The sequence below is a fragment of the Lepisosteus platostomus genome, chromosome 8 (assembly GCF_059453375.1).
Source record: "Lepisosteus platostomus isolate fLepPlt1 chromosome 8, fLepPlt1.hap1, whole genome shotgun sequence".
In the NCBI taxonomy this organism is placed as follows: Eukaryota; Metazoa; Chordata; class Actinopteri; order Semionotiformes; family Lepisosteidae; genus Lepisosteus; species Lepisosteus platostomus.
The window spans coordinates 63,326,946-63,335,663 of NC_142618.1; the positions used below are offsets into that span (position 1 = coordinate 63,326,946).

The 8,718-nt window shown below is 38.4% G+C and overlaps 1 long non-coding RNA gene across 1 annotated transcript; it reads right to left on the reverse strand.

Moving 5' to 3' along the window:
• Positions 1-1,331: 1,331 nt before the first annotated feature.
• On the reverse strand, positions 1,332-3,286 carry LOC148657693 (uncharacterized). The gene is made up of 3 exons (XR_015941105.1): positions 3,253-3,286; positions 2,505-2,562; positions 1,332-1,970 (listed from the first exon to the last, which is right to left on the reverse strand). It is a non-coding gene; the product is annotated as an uncharacterized LOC148657693 (long non-coding RNA).
• Positions 3,287-8,718: the final 5,432 nt, after the last annotated feature.

The window sequence follows — 8,718 nt, forward strand, 5'->3', positions numbered from 1 at the left end:
AGCATTTTTATACATTCCTGTATTATGAAAACCTGTGGTATTTGTGGAGAAAGTAGGTGAGCTTTAAGGTATATATTTTAGACATTGATGGTGTAAAACACAGAATTGAAATGCAGTTTGGGGTTTTTAAATGTTTTTAAATTTGCCACTGGGTGATTTGTGCATAGTGAAATAGTGTAGAAATGAATATGCACATTTATTCCCATTTGTTTATATGCGGGGGTGGCATTATGCAGGGGTGTGCCCAGTGTGGAGGTGGAGGCCTGGTAGAAGGGTAACCCCTTGTCTTTGTAGTCCCAGCTGTCTTGGCTTCCAGCTCATGAGCCCCAGCTGGGCGGGTGCTATAAAGGCACACTGGACACCCTCTGAGAAGAGCAGAGCCACCCCTGGATGATGGTGTTTTTGCACCATCAGTCCTGCTGAGGATTGTACCTGTCTTAGGTTTCCATCTTCTGTTTTGCCTGTCCCTTTATGCCCTTTCATAGGGGCAGGCAAACTCATGCATCTTGTTATGCACAGACTGGACCCCACTGAATAGCAAATGTCCAGTCTGGTGACTGCTGTGCTAGCAGTTGTTTTCCCCAAGCTGGACCCCATTAGGTAGGTTAAGCCCAGCTTGTAGGTAACATGGCAGTCGCTCACTTTATTTTCTCACTTTTTGTATTGTTTTTGTTCCCAGCTAACCTCACACTGGTGCTTCTGTTTCCTCAGCTGGGGTGTTGATTTTTTACTGGTGCTCTCCGTGGTGCCTCCCACTATACACTTTCATTTAAGAGTAATTGCTGTATAATTTCAGTTTTCCATTCCATTTCAAGTGAAAATGTCTGAAAAGCAGTTTACTTAAGTATATTGTGTAGTATATCAGGTTTATTGTATTTGCGGTGAATTGGGGTGCTGGCATTACTAAGTCTCTCTTAATGTAACAGTTGATGTCTTTTAAAGGGGTACAAAAGTGTGGGATTGAGATAGTACTACTGCTACAGATCAAGCCATTTCATACTGTATGGGTTGAGACTGCATTGCAAAGGAAAGTTCTATTTTTGTAACACCTTGTTTGTGAAATATTTATGTAACTAGTTAGTGTGAAATTGTTATAGGTGCAGCAGTTTAAGATTACAGAGTAGACCAACGGCAGGAATATAATAGTTTATTTATGAAAAAAGGAGTTGTCAGAATTGTATTGAGTTGTGTAGAGGTTGCAGTTTGGGGTAGAGACAACTCCTAGCCATGCTGGCAGTACAATGGGTTAAATTCAAAAGAGGTTAATGGTCTAGAAAATGTAAGTGTTATACAGTTTTAAACTTTAATTAGATTATTTGGTTAGTGAGGTCTGGTTTAAATGACTGATAACTGCCAACTAGGAGGTATAAATCCATTTACAATGGTTTAACCATACAGCTCACTGCACTGATGAAGACTGGGTGGGATGCCAGTCCATTCCTCAGGTCTCATCATGCCAAAATGCAATTAACCTACCTCAATGCTCCTGGACTGTGGCAGAAAACCTCACTACTTGGAGGAAACCCACAACCAACTGGAGAGAAAATTACATGAGCACCCAAAACTAGTTTTGAACTAGTTTTCATAAATAAAATGTAATGTGTAGAAAAATAAACTGGTGACATGTGTAAGGAGTGTTTATTTTTATGAGCACAGGGTGGACGAGTCATTGACAACCACAATGATGTCCTGGAGAGGAGCAAGAATGTACACATTGACTTTAGCAATGGTATGTATCATTCATAGGGTACATAAAAATAGTCTGGTTTAACATGAGTAATTATCATGTCAAACTGTTGGGTTGCTAGTTGATTCACAGCAGCCTTTTATTCATCATTTTTAAAAGAATCCAGGGTGTTCAGCTCAAGGATTTGCCATGTAGTGTTTTCCAGACCATCACGGCAGTTGTGACATGTCTCCCGTTCTTGCCTCCAAAGTCCTCCAGATTAACAAACAATAGGTACGTGAATCTTATTTTGAAGGGGGTGAGAGGAAATTATATGAAAAGGTCAGATCCAGATCCAGCTTAAAGTTCAACTGCTTTTAGACGTAATTAAATTGAAGGAAACGGTGACATGCTATGTTCTGAAAGATTTTAAATGTCACTCTAGTTGTGCCATACTCATATGAGCCATGGGAGATTAGTAGTTATTGTACATATCAAGATTTTGTTGATTTATTACTCTTCTGTTTTTGGTACGGTAGCTAAAGTGCTCAGACTATTAGGGCTTAGGGGTCTTTTTCTCCAATCCCAGAGGTTAAAGTGTGTATTGGTTCAGTCCAGCACAGAATTTAAGGACCTTTAAAATTATAATGTAGTCCATTTCATTAGTTAAATTCCAGTTTTTCAAGTATCTTATCTTGTTTTTCTTATAACCTTTTAAAGTTAATTACATTATAATAATAATTGCTTACACTTATATAGTGATTTCCTGGACACTCCACTCAAAGTGCTTTACAGGCAATGGGGAGTCCCCTCCATCACCACCAATGTGCAGCCTTACCTGCATGATGCAAACGCAGCCATAGTGTGTCAGAACTCTCACCACACACCAGCTCTCACTGTGGAAGAGAACAGAGTGATGAAGCCAGTTCAGAGATGGGGTTATTAGGAGTACATGATCAGTAAGGGCCAATGGGAAAATAGACCAGGACACCAGGGTAATACCCCTACTCTTTTTGAGAAATGCCCTGGGAGTTTTTATGACCACAGGATCTCAGTTTTACTTTTCATCTGAAGGACTGTGCCTTTTTACAGTGTAGTGTCCCCTTCACTATACTGGGGCATTAGGACCCACCTAGACTGAAAGGTGAGTGCCCCCTGCAAGCCCACATAACAGCTCTTCCAGCAGCAACCTTAGTTTTTCCCAGGAGGTCTCCAATTCAGGTATTGACCAGGCTCACGTCTGCTTAGCTTTAGTGGGCTACCATCTGGGAGCTGCAGGGTGATATGGCTGCTGGCAAGATAATGAAATAGGTCCTCTTAATTAATATGGAGCTGTTTGGAAGTTTCCACAAATTATAAAGTCAGTAGAAACTTTAACAAGTATGAGTAGGCTATTACAAAAAAGGTAGTAGATTGGGTTCTTAAATATCAAGTAAAAGTACTTTTCTCAACAAAAGTTTTGTAGGAGCAGCCAAGTGAATTTAATCTAAGCACTCCTTCTCTAAAATAAAGTTTGTAAGAAAAAACATGGGACTAACCAGCAAATGAAAGATTTGTCCCAAAACCAGTAAAGAAACAGTACTCACCACTCTCCTCAGCTCCTGGACTCTTGAATGAAAACAGAGGCACAGGGAGTCTGCTCTTTTATCCTCTGAGCTGGGCTGGCTCCTCCTCCTCAGAATATACCAAGTCCAGTGAGGGGTAAAACCTTCATAGCTGACAGCTATAGTGAATAGCTGAAAACAAGATTAAATTAACAAGATTAGAGCCAGCAGCCATATCACCCTGCAACTTGCAACTGGGAACCCACTGAAGCTAAGCAGGTGTGAGCATGGTCAGTACCTGGATGGGAGATCTCCTGGGAAAAACTAAGGCTGCTGCTGAAAGAGGTGTTAGTGGGGCCAGCAGGGGGTGCTCACCCTGTGGTCCATGTGGGTCCTAATGCCCCAGTATAGTGATGGGGACACTATACTGTAAACAGGTGCTGTCCTTCAGATGAGATGTAAAACCGAGGTCCTGACTCTCTGTGGTCATTAAAAATCCCACGGTGTTTCTTGTAAAGAGTAGAGGTGTAACCCCAGTGTCCTAGCCACATTTCCCATTGGTCCTTACCAATCATGGCCTCCTAATAATCCCCATCTATGAAATGGCTTCATCACTCTGCTCTCCTCTCCTCTCCACGGAGAACTGGTGTGTGGGGAGTGGACTGGCGCATCATCCAGGTGGGTGCTGCACATTGGTGGTGGTGGAGGGGATCCCCATTACCTGTAAAGTGCTTTGAGTGGAGTGTCCAGAAAAGTGCTATATAAGTGTAGGCAATTATTATTATAAATCAAAAGATATTCAAATTCAATATAATAGGTCTATTCATTTGAAGATGGATTCTAAATTTATAATTTTTTGGGTTAAATAAAGTGCAACTGATTGAATCTTATGAGTGGGATGCTATTCATTGATTCTTCCTGTTTTCACTTTTGAGCTTCTCTTTGTTTGGTGATCAAGAGATTTATACAGAAATAAGCATTCAAAGTGCATGTTTAAATATTAATATGGAATTTTACAGCTAAAGGGAAATTTTGGTAGCTGAGCATAAAAATAACAGGAGCATAATGTCCTTCAAGATCATATTATCATAAAATATATTAATATAGGAATATAAACATTATATTTAATGTCCATGGCTGATAGTGGTAGCTTATATAAACAGTACACAACAATTTTCCACTTTACAAACATTTTATGCATCAGTCTTTAACTGTCACTTACTGTAGTTATTTTGGAAAAGTTGTGATGTGCTCTTTCTGACTATATTTGTAGTTTAAAATACTATTTTAATATATAATTATATATATTTTCGATGAATCCTTGCTGTTTTTATGCCAGTAAAAAAGTGTACTTTTTAGAATCTGCTTAGTAGGGAATATAATATGGAATCATGTAGAAAAAAATTAGTAATGATATTAATAGATCAAAATATGATATATTTATATAACTGATGGTATAGCCGCAGTCCACTTTCTTTGTAAATTTTTTTATTTTTTCTGACTTGTTCACTCTTGATTCCTTTCGGTACATTTTGACCTGTCTGTTTCAGCAATGGTTGCAAGTGCTCTGTTGGTGTAGTGCGTTTGGGGGGTGGGTTCCTCCCTGGGAGATCTGGGTTCAGTTCCTGCTTAGGGCACATGTTTGTTTTCTAATAAACAGTCTCATTAAAAAGTAAATAGTAGGTACACTATATTTTTATATATCTGCAAAAAAAGACACACCATGTTCAAACCACAAGCATGTTAAAAATAGGTTTAGATAGTAAAAATTCTTAATGTATGAAATAGGGTAGAGCATGCTACATTACGGTCCATGACCAGTCTTTCAGGGGCTGGTTAGCTCGATTGGTAAGCACGTGGTGCTGATAACACCGAGGTTGTGGGTTCAATCCCCATATGAGCCAGGAAATCCCCTTTTCCTCGGGGCAGTGTAGTGGCTCTGTGGCTGGCAGAGGAGTCCTATGTCATTGGGCTCCTGAGTGAACCCCCAACTGCTCTGGGGACACTGGCTGACCCTGTGCTCTGACCCCCAGCTTCTCTCCCTGTCTGTGTGTCTCGTGGAGAGCAAGTTGGGGTCTATGAAAAGACAAATTCCTAATATAAAAAAATCATATATGGCCAATGCAGTGATATTATCTATTTTCCATTACCTCAATGGGGACACTAAAAGTTTTAATAAATGTCAAATTGTTTCCAAAACATCACAGTTCCATATTAAAATTATTATCAAGTGGTATTAATTCAGTACCACTTTTTTATAATAACAGGAAGTGGTGTTTTTACTATACATTCTTAGAAAAGGATAAAACATTATGACTTTTTATGAAGTACAGTATATAAACTTTATAATGGTAGAAGCAACATGTTTAAACTTTTCCATAATCCATTGTAAGTCACCAAGTTAAAGATTTTGATGCATAAAAATTATGTATGAAGAAGGTGGAATACTGTTGTGTACATTTTATTATTTAGCTTCCACTACCATCTACTGTGTGTACATTATTTATATATTACATCATGCTTCTGTTTTTAATTTACAGTATAATATTAAACATTTTTATATTTCCAACTGAACAATCTTGTTTTTATTAAATCTACCTACTTTTTAAGTACTTTAATATTTAACACGCTGTCATACACAGTATACAATTTGATTTCTATTACTGAAAAAAGATTGAACATCCCCTTTGAATGGGATTCAAAATCAGGCATTTTCTGGTGACTGTCCAAATGTTCCACAAAGTAGTGTAGTCCCACAACTAAGTATTTGTAAAAAGTTTTGGTACCCAGCAGATCCTGAACCTCTTAAGTATCCCTGCATTGTCACCCATGCATTCTGAATGGCTTGATCTGTAGATGGGCTGGCTAATACTTTGTCATTGGAAACTGGTGTGTCGCATTATAAACAATTTGGTTTTGCTAACTGACCATTTTGAGGAGATGTTGGGATAGGTTCTTGGTGAATTAGCCACACCTCTGAGTTAATCATGAGGGTTTTAAAGACACAGCATTGGGATCAGTAGTCATTCTGTTTCTGGCTCCTGTAAGGGTAGGAGCTCTTGGCTTGCAGCTGTGGTGGCCCGAAGACTGCGGAGAAAGGTGAGTGGTTTTGATGTGTTTGGGTAGTCATTTGAAAAAGTTTGAAGGTTGAAGGTGTTTAGAATATTTGTGCACTGTGAGTTTGAGAAGGTTTTTGGTATGTGTCTGGTGGAAAGGTGGCATATTCAGTTGAAACTGAACTTTCTTCTAAAGACTGTCCAAATGTTCCACAAAGTAGTGTAGTCCCACAACTGAGTATTTGTAAAAACTTGTGGTACCCAGCAGATCCTGATCCTCTAAGTAACCCCCAGCATTATCACCCGTGCATTCTGAATGGCTGGATCTGTAGATGGGCTGGCTAATACTTGTTTAGTCATTGGAAACAGGTGTGTGTTGCATTATAAACAATAGGGCTTTGCAAATTGACCATTTTAAGGAGATGTTGGGATAGGTTCTTGGTGAATTGGCCACACCTCTGAGTTAATCATGAGGGTTTTAAAGACACAGTCTGGGGGCTAGTAGTCATTCTGTTTCCGGCTCTTGTAAGGGTAGGAGCTCTTGGCTTGCAGCTGTGATGTCCTGAAGGTGGGTGGTTTTGATGTGTTTGTTGGCTTTGGGTTGTAATTTGAAAAACAATTTGAAGGTGTTTAGAATATTTAATGTGAGTTTGGGAAAGTTTTTGGTATGTGTTGGGTGGAAAGGTAGCATATTCAGTTGAAACTAGACTTTCTTTGAAAGACTCTGAAGAAACATGTCTACTGAAATCTGGATTTTTTTTGCATCTTTAAATTGAAATGTTTTCACCCATGGGTTAACTTCAATAAGATGACCTTTGTAAATGGCTTTCCAAAGGCTGGTAGATGAGGATTTAAACCTCTTGGGACCTGAATTTGTTAATTTTCCTTGATTTTTGTAAGCATTCAAAGAAATAAGACAATACAATCCTGGATGAGTGCTTTCACAAGGATGGCAGGTAAGAGAATACACATTTTAGGGGTTGACAAGAAGGTAGTATTTTTAGATCAGGGTCAGTGTTCTGGGAAGATTTGAGTTGGAAAAATTGAGATGTATGTTTGGGGTGTGTAACTGATTTTTGTTGTATATCTAAAGTAATTTTTGATGGCAAGTTGACATTTGGAATAATTACATGATGGTTTTTCCTTGAACCATGATGGCATTTATAGCTTGTTGAATTGTGAATATTGTACTGGAGGTAAAGTATGTTGTTGGTGGTATGTTTTTTTTCATACAATGTAAAACTGAAGTTGGAGCATTTCTTTCTCTTTGATTGTGGAGGTAGTTTAGTTGTTTCTTAATGGGGAAACTGCACAATTACCTTTTTTTTTGCAAGGGGTATTCTGTGGGAAGGGAGTTCTTGGTTTTGGGGGAGGGTTTGTTATGAATTGAAGTATTTTATTTTGATGTTTAATATAAATGTAAACTAATCTTTAAGTTGTTTTTTTTTCTACTTTGGTCATTTTGTGGGAGGTGGTGGCCAGATCTTTGTTTCATTGGGTACCTGTATGTCTGCATGTGGTGCAGATGTGGGAGACGGTGTCCATCTTCCAAGAGAGGTGTTTGTAGTGTGAGATTTTTTAGTATTTTTATTTCCTGACCAGAATTGGAACAGAAGGTGAAAATGGTGTGCATCTTGAAGAGGCTTCATCAGGAGCAGCTTTTGAGTGGACCTTTTTCCTCTGCCAGTGTTTCAACTTTAGACTTTTTCTACAACCAAATCATGTGTCTGGATGGAGTCGAGGAGCCTGTCTGAAGTAGTAATGGACTTTTAAAAGAAGTAAATAGTTGTGGTATGTTAAGTAAATTTTGTTCTGTGTATTATTTTGAGTAAGTGAATGTGGAATCATTGTAGCCTGTAATGTGGTGTTTTCTTGGATTGTAAAGAACCTGATTATGTTGGGGAAAAATGGTTTGTAAATTGTTTTGTATTTTTTAGGGCAATGTCCCTAACTGTAAACTTTGTTTTTAATTAATTGTAATGCAATGTCCTTGAAATAGTTTAATGCTCACTGAATGTTATGTTGCCAATTGTCATGCTGTAGTATTGTAATTTGAGCACAATAAAGTTTCTGGGAGTGCTCTTTGAGGATTTGTATTGATGACAGAAAGAAATGTGGGTGTTTGTTATACAATGTTGTTGTTTTAAGCTGTACTGTTTTTAGTGATTTGAGAAATCATCCTTTGTGTGTTTTTATTTTCAAATGAGCTAGAATGCAAGTTCTTTTTTTAAAGAGCAGTGTTTGTTTAGGTTTTGTTGAAATGATGTAATGTTTAACACCCTTTCATAGCTTGAAGAGGCAGGTGGTAAGTACCTATTTGTGGGTGGGGTTAGGGATAGCTTTTAGCTCAGTAGTTTTAGCTTGCTGTTATTGTTGTCTTGTTATGGGTTAACTTTGCTTCTAACCCTAGAACCATACCACCATGTTCTGTGCATTGTTTTGAGCAAGTGAA